Source organism: Chamaea fasciata, unplaced genomic scaffold (genome assembly GCF_029207755.1).
Source record: "Chamaea fasciata isolate MVZ Bird 193981 ecotype frontalis unplaced genomic scaffold, bChaFas1.0.hap1 SCAF_3, whole genome shotgun sequence".
NCBI lineage: Eukaryota > Metazoa > Chordata > Aves > Passeriformes > Sylviidae > Chamaea > Chamaea fasciata.
In genome coordinates this window covers 2,384,893-2,398,892 of record NW_027094088.1, presented here as the reverse complement: position 1 = coordinate 2,398,892, position 14,000 = coordinate 2,384,893, and the positions used below count along the sequence as shown (strand labels likewise).

Sequence of the window (14,000 nt, the reverse complement as noted above, 5' to 3'; positions counted from 1 at the left end):
TCATGAGCTCAATTTCTGCCTCAATTCTGTCAGATTAAAGAAGGTACAGCTACCAAAAAACCCACAACTGTCTGCCCTGAGATTCCCAGCCTTTTCAGTTCTTTGAAGAGGTGTGTGTATATTCATATATATATATATATATATATATATTTTATTTTTTTTCCCCATCTATCAGTGACTGGTGAATGCTCTGTTCATTCTCTTTGCCAAATTGCACAGGACCTGATGCAAAGCTCTCTTCAGTGTGGCCTTCAGAAGTCTCCAAGCATGAGTCAGTGTGAGCACTGCTGAAGGCTGCAGAGCCCTGCAAGTATTTTAACCTCTTGCTAATGGCAAGGAAAAAAAAAAAAAAAAAAGACAGATTCTAAATTCTGTGCTTCTGCTATCAATTCAAAGGTGGGAGTCACTTACAAACATCCTTCATTATTGCCAATGATTGGCTGAAAAGAAAACCTTACCCCCACCATCTTTTTTTCTTCCTTTTTAAAAATTCTGACAGGATGGCTTTAATGGTGTTATTCTCTTCCCCTTTCACATTAGAGCAATTTGTGTACTGTCCGTCCTGGATTTCTTGCAAGACACTACGGCAAGGCTGGCAGAATGGGGCCTTAGATGCTAAGATTTTTTGGTTTTGTTTTCTTTAGTGTATGATTTGACAATACCTGCTTCAAATGAGGAACTGTCAAATCTCCCCTCCAACTCCCTTGGATGTCAATAAAAGCAAGCAGGAAAAAACCCCTGTAATTAGTCCCATCATTTCCGAAGTGAAAAACATGAACAAATCATTGCAGGTTACGATTTTTTAGCTCTTTGATTACTGTGGATGTGAAAATAAGAAAAAAAAAAAATCCGTATTTACAGCAGTCAGTTGATGGAACAAGTTTTTAGGGCAAACAAAATTTTATTTTTCAGCCTGTGAAATGCCAATGTAGTCCTTTCTTCTGTTATCTCATTATCTTACAAAAGTCCGTCAGCTGTTTTATGCTTTTTCTGCAAAAAATCAGGGCTTAGTATAGGAGTTTGTATGGAGAGATGAAGAGGTGAAACACAATTTGAGTATCCCATTTCCTTCACGGGGATTAAAAATGTTGGTAAGGTTCCAGTATTTGCTGGAAACTCCTACTGGGCATTACTTCCTCCTCGTGCCCAAAATAAAATTCCTCCAATATTAATCATTCGTGATAACAGCGTCGCTTTTTGAACGCCACCGACGCCGCTCCTGACCTGTCAATTCCCCTCAGCAGCAGGAGAGGAGGAATCACGCTGCCGCTGCTATTGCTCTCGTTTATTTTTATATATATTTTTTATTCACCTGGTCAAATTCTGATACCGTGCCGGATCCTGGGTTGTGTGCTTTGTTCTCTAAAAACCTGTCAGAACTAGGAAACAACCAAGCCCTTGAGCCGTGACACCTGTCAAAGACAGGCAACCCCCAGTTTCCCGTTTCCAGAGCCCGGTATCCCGAGGGAAGCCGAGGCTCCCGTAGCCCCCTCCTCAAGCTTTTCACCGGGCTTCCCCCGCACCAGGCCCCGCGGGAAACGACCTTGGCGGCGCCGGGGCCAGCCGCGACCCGCCCCGGCCGCCTCCCGCTCGGCGGGCGGCTCCGGGGGCGAGCCCTTCCCCGCCCCGGCTCTCGGAGGCGCCGGCCCCGCCTCGCCCGCCGAGGTTCCGCCGCCCCCGCTCCCTGCGTGACCATCTCCCCGCCGCGCCCCCGCGCGCGTCCGATTGGCCGCCGCGCTGTCTATCAATTCAGAGCTCGCTGCTGATTGGCTGACATCAGGGCCGGCCCGCGAGGTCCCGCCCCGCGGGGCTCCCCCCGGCCCTCCCCGGCACTTGGCGGCGGAGTGTCCTCAGAAGACTCGCTGGGCCGGAGGGGCCGCGCCGCCGCCGCCGGCCGGCCCGCGCTGCCATTGGCCGATCGCCCTGCCAATCCGCCGGGCCGCGCCGCGCCGTTGGCCGCCGGGCCGGCGAAGGGCGGGGCACTCCCCCCGCCCCCGCCCGCGCGGTGCCGCCCTGTGACCAACTCCCGTGTGTGAGTCACGGCAGCGCCGTCAATGCCGTGTGCGGGCGGGCGGCGCTGCCTGGGCTGCCCCGGCCCCCCTCCCCCGGCACAGGGCTGGCGGGCCGCACTTGTCACCGTGTCACATCCTCCCCGCCGCCTGCCGACCCGGCTCACCCTCCCCAGCTCGGCCGCCGCCCGGGGCCGCCGCGGCGGCATGGGATAGAGCCGGGCACAGCCGCCCCCGCCGCTCGTTTCACATTGACCTCCCCGCGGTTTAAATCCCTCCCGGCGCGTCCCTCCGAGCCCCCCCTCACCGCCGAGCCCCCGCTCCCCCGGGCGCCTCCCTCGCCGGTCGTCGCCGCGGAGCCCCCGGAGCGGGTGAGTGGCGGGCACGGCCCTGCGGGGCTGGCTGAGGGCGCGGGGGGCGCGGGCCGGACACCGGCAAACTGCTCCGAAAGAAGTTGGGGCATTCCCCTCACGGCGCAGCCTGGCGCTGCCCGCTCGGACTGCGAAAGGAGGAGGAATTAAAAAAAAAAAAAAAAAAAAAAAAGGTATAGATAGAAGCCCCCGGCGTCGTTGCCAACTTCTAATGCGTGTCGTGCTGCCGGCGCGATTGTAATTTTGATTTTATTTTATTTTTTTTCCCCCGCCCTGGTTGAGGCTGTGGTGATGGGTGACGTGAGGGTATCCTGAAAGCCGCCCGGGTCCAACAACCCTTCCGTGCCAGGCTCTGGCCCCTGTCCGCCCTGGAAAAGCGGGGAAAACCCACCTTTTGTATTTCTAGGTGCTCCATCCTCCTCCCCACCCTGTCATCCCTGGGTATTTCCCTACTACCTGGGCTTCACTCGCCGTGGCAGGAACATGCGTGTTTGGAAAGGGGAGTTTTGGTGCCTTGGCTCGGTGTTGGGAGCGCTTGATGTGAAATGGTTATGTCTCTGTTTCAGTGCTATCGATTTTTCTTTTTCTTTTTTATTTTTTTTTTGGTGGGTTTTTTTTTGGTTGTTGTTTTTTCCTCCTCCCCTTCTCCTTAATGTATTTTTAGAATGTGAATGTGGTATACGTTCTCGTGTGCTGTACGTACAGAGCAGCTAAAATAAAACAGAGGCATGGAAAACCCCAGCAAATACAGCAGTGCTTCCATGCACAGGGCGTCCAGAGCCTCAGTATTCTGCTGGGTTTATTTATTATTATTAAGTGCTCCATCTTTGTAATTTATATCATATGGAAATCAATTGCTGATTTGAAGGTTTACCAAACCTCACAGAGCTCCAAAATCATCTGTCTCAGGCATGCGAAAAAAAAAAAAAAAGTAAATCTCCTGAACTTTTGTTGAGAGGAAAGGCCAGCATCATTCTGGGAATCCACATAAAGTTTCTGTTTCTAAAGGTAAACGCTCTTGCAAATAAGTCCTAGTGAAGTATGGATTTACTTAGTGAGTACTCAAGTGTATGCAGAAGGTCAGTGAATTTCTGGAGAAAAATTAAATCTTTAGTAAATCTTGTCTTGCTTTTATTTATAAATAGAGGGAGGCTTGCTTTTATATAGAGAGATTTATCTATAAATAAACAAAAATAAATCAGCTGTGATATTGACATCAAATAGAAAATCAGTCATTTTCCCAAGGGGTAACTTACCCAACACAATCTGAAAACTTCTTCAATTTTGCCTTTATGGGGAGGGGTCTGTCGAAGTGGTTTAGCACCAGCGCAACTTCACCTACAGAGCGGGGATTTACATGAAGGCGAGGAGTAATCAAGAAACTCACGTTTCGAGAGAGAGGCCCCTGTAGTAATGACGTGCCAAGCTGCGATTCCTCCCCTCATCAGACCCAATTACACCACCCTTACTCACTGCGAGTGGCACTTTACTGCGCAAGTGCTCCCTGCGATGCTTCTGTGACTACTTGTGTACTACAGTGCCAATCTGGGTGAGGTAGAGTGGCGCTTGTTTGTTTATTTATTTTTTTTATAACTATTTTGTTCCCTTTCCTCGAAATGACAACTTGTTGGATAACTAATGTTTTTTTTTTTTTCCTCGGGACATGAAGAAAACTTCCGAGGATTAAATGTAAATCTGCTTTCTTAAAAAAAAAACAAAAACAAAAACAAACAAACTAAAAAACTCCTCCTGTGTAAGACTTCTGCGCTGCCAAGTGAAACGGGCAGGTAAGTTTTTCTGTGTGTTCAGCTTTCCTTTTGTTGCTACGGAAAGTAGGAAAAGACGATGGTTGAAAAAATTAATTATCTTGTCCTGAAATTCCTCTGCGCCTGTGGGATTCCATACTTGTGCGCTGGTGCTCAAGTTGGAGTTGTTTTCTTAATTCCCCTCTGTCTCTAGAGCCGCCCCCAGCCCCCAAAACATTCACATCGCATTGTTTTCAAGTGTTTGCTATTGAAATCACTGGCAGGACCATCGGGCTGGTTTTCTTTAAAGCAGTTGATAATGACTTGGATGTGATGTTGTAGGAAGATAATACTATCTGGTGTGTCCATAGCTCACATCCACTGTCTTGCAACAACCTCAGAAAAAAAGCTCCGCGCTAAGCAGCCTGTAAAGAAAATACGTCCTAACAAAGCGGAATTGTCTTCTGCCTTTCTGTACTTATTTATAAATACCTCTTGGAAGTTTGTTTGATGCTCTTTCGGGGCAAGACGAGATCCCTTCGTGTTTGTTTCATGTTTTCACTTCCTCGTATGACTGTGTTCATTGCTAAGCCTTTGTGTCACTGATTGAGATGTTATTGTAATTAACATTAATTATGCAAACTAGATTGTTTTTAGAAGCTCTCCAACTCCGTATTGATACTGTCAACTTGTTTGTTTGTTGAACAAAAAAAAAAAAATCCACGCGTTTCACCGTTCTCAGAGGAAATAGATTAACCCATTCTAAGTTAAGGTATTCATGGGAAACCATAGCAAAATCAAGTTTTATTAGCTCAAGTGGCGCCTTGAATCTTGATGGATGTGGTTGGATCTGAAATATCAAGGCAGGGCAAACAGGGGGAGCAGGAAAGGGGACTCTGGGTACAGTCATTCGGGGAGGGTGTTTACACTGCAGAGCTCCATCACATTTTCTTTTTCCAGATAGACAGTACTAGATCAACTGGGCCAAATCCTGCCGTCCCTAACTGGACAAAACTCTCGCTGAAATATACTGGAGCTGCCTGCTTGAATTTGTTTGAGAAATGGGGGGGAAATGGCAGGGTTTACTTCACAAATTATTTAGGACGTTTTTTATTTTAGACTTGGAGGAGATACCTTCCTTAAATTTGGTTTAGACGGTGTTCCAGGGTTGCCTCTTTAGAAGAAAAGCTTAGGAAAAATATCTTTGAAATATACATCCCTGTAGCAACAGTAACATTTTATGATTTTTTTACAATGTTAATTGTGGTGGCATTCACACGAGTCTCCATGTCTGATTCCGAATCACCCTGTTGAAAGCCTTCTGAGCTGAGAAGGACTTGGGAATTTCTCCCTAGGAATCAAAATGGTTACAATAATGGTTACAATATTGATACGTTGTATTCTTGTGTATTCTTAGGAAGAAAAGTAACAGAGGCGGGGAGAGTTTATATGGGAATTGCTTGTCGTGATGTCACATCTGAAAATACATGCAGACTGGCAGATTATTCCCTGTCTTAAAAAACCAAGTCTCTCTAACTTCCCATTTAAATAGGCAAAATCTGGTTTGCAGTTTGCTTTGGGTAATGAAAGAGATTATTTTTTGTTTTGTTTTGTTTCTACTTTTGGTGCAGTGGTCCTCTGGAAAGTTAGAAACAGCGCCCTGGGGCTCAGCGAAGTGAAGGGTGTATAATTATATGGGAAGGCTCCATAGCATCAGTGAATTAGCATTAGCAGCTGAGTGAGTTTGTTAAGCTGTAGAGATGGCGTTATGGAGATCAATAAAAAGCTGATTTCCTTTTTTTTTTTCTGATTGCAGATTCCGTGTTAAAAGGAAAAGATGCTATTTGTTTGTCTGCTTTTCACGTAGGCTTGCCGAGCCTTTAGTTGATTTGGGAAGGCAGGTTCTTCAGTCTCAGCAATCAGTAGTCAGGTTTGTTTTGTTTTGCCTTTTTTTAAAATTCTTTTAAATCTTTATTTATTAGATTGTCTTCCAGAAATCGCACTCACATCCTGGCCTGCAAGCAGCTTCACGTGTGTCTGTTTGTCAGCAGAGACAAAAGGGAAGATCACTTATTTTTCTCATGACATGCTGGTGTGGCATTGTTTGTTGTAGCCCAAATGCTCCTGATGTTCCTGTTTCTGATTTAAATTAAATTCTCCCAAGGATTTGGTGGATACTGAAATCCACACTCAGAATAAAAGAGAAGTAGTGACCTTAACTGTTTTCAGAGGTGTGAGTCAGGAGGGATGATATTGAGCACTGCAAGATGTGCAGTATGCATTGGCCTTTATTTCTTTGTCTCAAAGCTTCTCCTGCTTTTCTACCAGAGAGAACAAGTATCCAGATCATTCATCACACTGAGCTCTCACGGAGACATGACAGACCAGCAGCCTTATGCTGCACGCTGTGGAACGTGCACGATGCATTAGGTTCTGATGATCTATATAAAACATTTTAATTGGGAGGAGCTGTAAATGGGAACGGCTGTCTTCTAATCCCAGGGCTTTGCTTTTCCTTCTCCTCTTCCTTATTGAAACTGAACTTAAACTCACCATCAAATGATTCTGTTTTAATGTAGCTGTGTGCTGTGACTCTTGAGGGAATGATTTATTCACTCTAAGGCACACTTTGGGGGTCCCCTTTGTGGTGGGTGATGATTGGGTGGACTTTGTGGGACTGAGAAGGTCCAGCCCTGCAGATTCCTTCCTTCCTTCTGCTCTGTGACATGTGAGCAGCCTGTGTAACAGAGTTGGAGTATCATGAGGTTTGTGGAGCGTGTTCTTGTGTGAGGAGAAAGAGTCCCAAATGCTGGGGGTGTGATGCAGACAACACTAAAGGTCGACAACTTGGGAAATTCATATTGTGGTTCACGTTGACATTTCAGAGGGAATTTTGGTGGAGGCGTGGTCCCAGCAAAGGGACCAGGTCCAGCCACACAGATAAAACAGCAGCATTATTCTTATCTCTTTGGCGACCCAAACCTGCTTGCTGATCAACTGGCAAAATTATGTTTATAGTCTCCCTATGCTTTGTTTCTGCTAATCTCTAATTAAGTAGATCCAGGGAAGGCCAGCATGGTGCTTTTAGTGCTCAGCTACAGCTTAGAAATGACACTCTGCTTTCTAATGATTACAGGCAGGTGAAGTGACAGGAAGGGCAGAGATGTTGGAGTAATGTGATCTGCAATTAAATTCCTGATTCTCTAAAATATTTACCCAGAGCTGTAGTGATCCACAGCACTTCATATCTGGCATTGGCTGTGTGTGTCCAGTTAAAAAGCACAGAAATACAGGGGGGAGGGGGAAAAAAAAGGATAAAGAGATCTTAGCTGAAGCAGAACAAAACCTTTTTAGCTCCTACCCTTTAAAAAAGGGAGGAATCCCTAGAAACAACAAGGGTAAAGTCTATCACAACTGCAAAATTACTGTAGTGATTGTGACTCTGAAAAAGCAGGTTCTGGATAGAGAAGGAATTGTAGTTACTCTGTGGTCTTGTCATAGCCTTGCTAATGTGGTTAAAGCACTAGTTCTGAAAACAAGTGCATTGAGAGCTTGGAGTCTTTTTCTTAAAAATGTACGAGTCTATATCCATGCCTTTTCTGTGGGGCAAAATAAAATACTGCTTGTTGGATTACCCAATTTCAGTGTTGTTATTAAAAAAAAAGAAATGCACCCCGTTTTCCACCTGTCAAATGAAGTCAGATATTCCTTTGGATGCCTTTTTCTCTTTTATCTTTTGTTTGTTTGTTTGTTATTGTCCCTTCTAAGAACCTTTTCATCATCTGCTTTCCTACTGTCTGTCCTGCTGAATTTGTTTTTTGTTGTTATTTTGATTCCTTCCACTTCTTTCTAGATTTTTTTTTCGATTTGTTATTGTACCTTCTGGCCTTAATCAACTACCAATGTTGCTGCTTGCCTATAGAATCACAAGGGCCATGTTGAAGTGTGTCATGCCAATAATATTTAGTGTCCTCTGTCCTTGGCAAGGAAAAGGTTTTAGCACTGCTCACCTGTGGTCCAGTGGAAAACGTGAAGGGAGAGCCTGTTGGAGGTGTTACTTGAGTTGGTGCAGTCATCTAGAAGGAGTCAGAGCCACAGCCAGAAATTATACCCAGGTGTCATCAGTTTTCAGATACGTGCCCTGTGCTGCAGCGAAGCAGGTTTTTTGCTTCTTCTATCCTTTGGAGAGCTCTCTTTTTGATTTTAATTTTAATGTTAATTTTTTTTTTTTTTAGTTTGTTTTTCTGCTTCTCTTTATTTGGCTGTCTTTTCTGGTTTTGCCTTTTCTTCTCTGGAATATGTAATAGTTATTAATGACCTCTCAAACTGCATCACAGGGCTGTTAAGGCTAATGTTTTCCTTCATCCTGTGTAGAATATTTGGCTGTTGCCAAAGAAATTGAGGTCAAAATCAGGGGTCCACCAAAGGGTAGGTACACATGTGTTGAAGATACCAAAATAATGTTTTTTAAAAAAAAAAATCAATCAAGATCTGCAGAGTTAAAAAGCTAATACTTGTTTGGAGGTGTGGTGTGGAAACTAAGGTAAAAAATGAGATAGGCAAAGATGCAGCTTTTTTTCAGAGAACCTTTAAACTATTAAACCTTTTTAAAGGAACACATCAGTTCTTTGCTGAGCCTGCTCAGCTGAAGGAAGGTGAGCAATCCTCCTTCCTGTGACAGGGAACAAATCTGATGGTAAACTGTCAAAACAGAGCTGAAGTCTTTAGGCCTGGTGGTGGTTGTTGCCTGATGTCAAGTGAAGGAAACAGTGGCAGGAATGCAGTGGGAAAATGCCCAGGAACAGGCTTTCAGCCAATCCAAGGAGGCTGTTTTAACTGTCCTTTGATTTGGAATATTTTTAATTTATTCTGTTCTCAGATATTTCAGTGCAAATTCTAGAAAAGGCAGTTTCTGTCTTTTCAGATAGGCGTGCTGCAAAAATCTGCCAATCTTGAAAAATCCAAAAGAAGGAGGAGGTAAAAGAGTAAAATCTCAGATACAGTCTTCTGTCCCTCCTGCCATGTTCAGAGTGATATCTCATCTTGTTCTTATCCTTGTTCAGAATAAAAGCTGTGATAATCCATTTCCTTTGCTGTGATAATCCCTTGCCCAAATGTCCTGGTAGCATAATTTGATTGCGGTGCTTGGACAGCTATCATATCACTCCTACAAAGCAACAGTAATAGTTGTTACAAACAACAATAATAATCCAAGAAATCCAGAGTTAAAGTGCTTACAGCAGAGACTAATTGCATGCTAGAGAGCATTACTGTATCTTCCTGATTGATGTCCCTCATTGGCCAAGACAGACTTGCAGATGAGTTCTTAACATGTCATTTAACGAGGTGGCAGTGCTCCGTGTTTAAATTGCTCGTTGTTGTGGGTTTTTTTTATTGCCCCTCCCCAGTGTGGGGTTCAGAATCTCCTTATTATTTTTATGGCAAAGCCACAGATCCAGATTCCTTCTGGAACTATTGCAGCGTGAGGGGACAAAGTGCAGGGATTTCTTTTCAAGAGCTACTAAAATAGCCTGTGCTCCTTGCCCAAGAAAAGTTAAGAATCCTTATAATTTCTGGGGCTTTTGTGTGGTTTTTGTTTTGTTTTGTTTTTATTTTTCCTTTGCCTTTCTTTCCCACTTGAACTCTGATTCTGAAGGAGCTGGAGCAATTACTTAGTCTATTTTACATCTTCCTATTCAAAGGAGGATGGACTGGGAAAGAAGGTCTGCATTGGAGTTCAGATATTCTCTCCAGCCCCTTTGCCACCTCTAAGTCACACTATTTCAACCTGAAAAACAGCAGAGGAAAAAATCCTGCTTGAACACTTTTTCCTGGCTTTAATGAGAGATTTTTACAAAGAGAGGAAATAGTGTAGGTGAATGCATCTAGCACCCTTTAGGAAAGGGTCACCACCACAGGGATGCTGCTGAAAAAAAGGATGCCAAATCCTCCCAGACCCTGCACCAGGTCCTTTGAAAGGTTCCTATGAAATAAAGAAGCTATATTGCCGTTGTGCATGTATATTTCTGAAGGTTATGCTGGATTTCTGCCATGCCACAAGCCCTGATTAGAATAATTTATAATAAAAAGTGAGGCATGGATTCCAGAAATGGATAATGTGATGGGGAAAAGAGGGAGGTGAATAGCAGAGAAAGCAAATCTGAAGGTTTTCCTGGTCCATTGGAAGAAGCTGCAGTCCTAATTTTAGATGTCGGAGATGACTGTTACGTGGTTGGCTTCATGCACATACTGTGCACTGCTGTTTGTTTGTTTGTTTATTTGCAGTAGGACTCAGGGATATTTCAGGTACTTTCCAGGTGCTTACAGATCATTTCTGCTCCAAGGGCTTCACAAGTCAGAGAGGCCAGAGGAAAGTAAATGGGTGGGAATTGAGTGCTGGGAAGCAGAATGAGATTCACAAGGCCCTTGAGAGCAGGGGAAATGTGTGGCAGAGGTGCTGTGCAGGTGAGATGGGGAGGAGGATGCCTGCAGTGACCTCCTGGAAGGAATAGTCACTTGGTGTTTCTGGAAAGAAAAGAGATTCTTTTGCTTTTCTTCTGCACTGCAACTCAGTCTGTGGTCAGTTTAGAGCTCCCCACTCCTGATCTCTCTCTCTTGGACCCTTTCCCCAAATTTGTGATCGTGTGATATGTCAGTGAAGTTATTCTGTTGTGTTCTGTGCAGAGGAAAGCTGTGAGATTGGGAGAGCAGGGGAACGAGGCACAGGAGGTGTGTGCATGCAACGTGAGGCTCGACATGGCCAGGGAGAAGTAGCACTGGGGTTTTGCACAAACATTCTTTGGGGCACGAGGTGTCACCGACTTCAGTTCATTTTTTTTTTTTTTTTTTTTTTTTTTTTTTTTCTGTGATTAAGGCCCTGAGCATGCCTGTAATGCAAAACAGAAAACATAAAGAAAATGTTTTCTCTTCAGCCATCATTCTAGCATGCTTATGTGTGTATGAATCATTCCTCCTCCATCTGGAAGGATGAGATGCAGAGCTCTTTTCTAAGGAGGTATCTAAAGTACATCCTCATAGCAGCCAGCAATTGGCGTGACAAAAGGGTTATAGCAAGTGGCTGGCACTTTTCCCATCCATCTTGCCACTGGAAACATAATGCTTTTGCAATGTGCTTGTTCTTCAGGCACCAGTGTGCAGAGCCAGTCCTTGGGACATGCAAACAGAGCCGTTGCCTGTTGTTTCCTTTTGTTTGTGGCACCTCCTCAGCTGCAGCCCAAAAACTGGGAAGAGGGAATAACACTGATAAACTGTTTTCCTTGATTTAAGCGTGATGTGGAGTGGGTGGGAACAGTGGGGTACTCGTGGAACATCCCCAGGTGTGGGAAGATGGGGCAGCAAGACATCTGGCTCTGCCAGTGTGACTTCAAGTGTGGGAGAAGACTTTGTTTTGCTTCTAACCTTGTATGCTTTACACAGAACAAGGAAAAATGTAGTAGTATTGAGTGCGCAAGGAATATTCTGATTTTTAAAAATGTCGTGTTGTTCATGTCAACTATCTTGGATGTATTTTGTCTTTCACTTGATTGGCAAGAAGGCCAAGGCCCTGAATCAGTTAACTTAGTCTTAAGTGTTCCTGTGATGTCGAGAAAGGGTTTTATTGCACTTATTTTTTTTTGGTAGAGGAGTGTTTAATGTGGTGTCAGAATAGGCAGTAGAAAGAAGGGCCCCTTAATCTCAGTGCTCTGCTTTAACAACTCTATTGTTGCCTTTCTCTTTTGCTGACCGTGACTGGGAATGTCCTTGTCTTGCAAGCAGTGGCCAGCTCTGTATGTAGTTCAAACCTAAATGTAGAAACTGGGTGTTCTTCTGCTGCAGCTCTTTGGGGCACTCTTGAAACTCACCAAGTGCTTGCCCGTGGGATTGGACATGTCTTTGCTGCTTCCTTCTTTGGAAGGGTGGTTGGAGATGAGGAAGGGGAGAGTCCGGGATTCATTGCCTGCCCTCAGGGTCTTTGGTGCAGCAATGAGGTTGTGTTTTGGACCAGTTGTTCTCAGAGCTGGGAGCAGTGGCTTTTCCTCCCTGGGGAATGCCTCTGCAGACAGGAAAAGCCTCTCTGCCCCCCATTCCTGATCGGCTTTTTAACCAGTGTCTGTTCAGCAAGGGAGGCTCATTTCTGCTGCAGGAGCTGAGGGTCATCTCTCCACCTCACACGGGATAGTCTGGAGGTTTGGGGCACTGCTCCTGCCAGACCTCAGCTGACTTGGATCACAGTGGGCATGGCAGGGAGGAAATCCCCAGCCTGGCTTGTTGGAGAGTGCCAGGTCCTGCTCTGCAGCATGGAGAATGCAGACTGTGTAGTGCCTTGTACATGAAGCTTTTTGAAGGACAGGTTTTAGTGCACGGATGGAGAAACCTCCTTTCTGCTTCTTTGCAAAGGGTGGCTTCAAGATTCAGCCCTGTTGTTGGTGTCTCTGACTCTGCACAGTGACATGCTGACCTCAGGAGTTCAAAGTACTGTCCTGTTCCTTGGTGTACTTTGGGTTTGGGGTAGAGGGAGATGGCTGGTGGGTCTGTAGGGTTTCTGCAGCAGGGCTTCCTCTTCTGAGGTGAGAACAGCAGTGCCTCTTTCCTTTGGAGCTCTGGTGACTGCAGGCAGGGACTGTGAAACTCTGGTGCCACTGAACCTGAACACTGCCTATCCGTCTGCTGCCCCCCAAAGTGTTTTTGGGGGGCTGCTCTGCATCTGGGATGTGAAATGTTGTCCTAGAAAGCCACTCTGCCCCGGAGAGTGAAATATTCTTGTGTATTAGGGCACAGTGTTGGACTTTGTATCTGGAGAGAGCTTTTCTTTGACTATGTCTCAAGCTTCTGTGTGTATCTTTTTTCTGATACATGATAGCCCAGAGAAGACCCTTCAGGCAGGGACGCTTTGTTACTTTCTTTGGCTTCATAATTGCTGTTTATACTATAGTGCAATAAACACAATTAGCATTTTTTGACTTATTTCAGGGTGTGTGCTTGCATGTGAAAAAGATTGGATATGTTAACTCTGTCATCTTTTCTTACCTGTGCCTGAGATAATATCTAATTATGATCTTTCCTGATATGTAACAGCTTTGGAAAGGAAATAACACTCCCAATACTTTTGGAAACGTTTCAGTTGCTTGGCTTCAGTAGAGTGGTAACAGGGATGAGGGGTGTTACCTTCAGTCTCTTGAAAACTGACTTCTGTATCCTGCAGAGCACTGTCAGCAGGTGGAGGATGTTCACATTACACACTTCACCTGCAGTGTCCAGCTGGAACATGCTCCGTGTGTATAAATTCAGTTTGGCTTTTCTCTGTGTCATGGTCAGAGTTTACGGTCTGGGGACCCCTGAGGCAGAAGAATTGCTCTGCCATGTGTGTGTGACTACACTCAGCAGGTGTAGCTTGTCCTGTAAAGTGCTCAGTATTTTCTAGCCCGAGTCAGCTGTGGGTATTTCCACTTGTTGAGAGGCAGAAGACCAGGTTCCCATGACTTAAATTGTGCCTAAGGCTCTGTGCTTGAAGGGCAGGAGTCAGATGGAAGGAAATAAAAGATACAGTGACTTAAGTGCAATTTAGGACATGTGGGTCTGGCTCCTCTTGTCCTGAAATACCAGTGTGGCAGAAGCATCTGCTGTAGGAAGCTGCTAGGAACAGGCCAGGCCAGTGACCATATTTCACTTTCCAAAGCATTTCTAAACATCCCAAACTAAACTTTGCACATTTAACCAATTTGAATTCTCAAGCCAATCCCTTCAGTGTTAGGCAGAGCAAAGAATCTGATCCATGCAGCGCTGCTTATTACTGGAAAGGTCCTGACATCTCACTTCACCCTCTGGAGAGTAACTGGAGGGGTGGGGAGCTGCGCTAGTACATGTGTTGTTTTCTG

The 14,000-nt window shown here is 45.1% G+C and overlaps 1 protein-coding gene across 9 annotated transcripts in view; it reads left to right on the top strand.

Moving 5' to 3' along the window:
• The first annotated feature begins 2,042 nt into the window (after positions 1-2,042).
• SERTAD2 (SERTA domain containing 2) overlaps positions 2,043-14,000 on the top strand; it is a 74,602-nt gene continuing 62,644 nt past the window's right edge. For 2 of the 9 annotated variants that reach the window (XM_066177733.1, XM_066177731.1), the window contains exons 1-2: positions 2,061-3,934; positions 4,050-4,167. The gene's annotated coding sequence lies outside the window, so the exon portion shown is untranslated. Of the gene's footprint in view, positions 3,935-4,049; positions 4,168-5,941; positions 6,056-14,000 lie in introns of all 9 variants that reach the window. The other 7 variants (XM_066177740.1, XM_066177738.1, XM_066177734.1 and 4 more) reach the window with 6 other exon arrangements.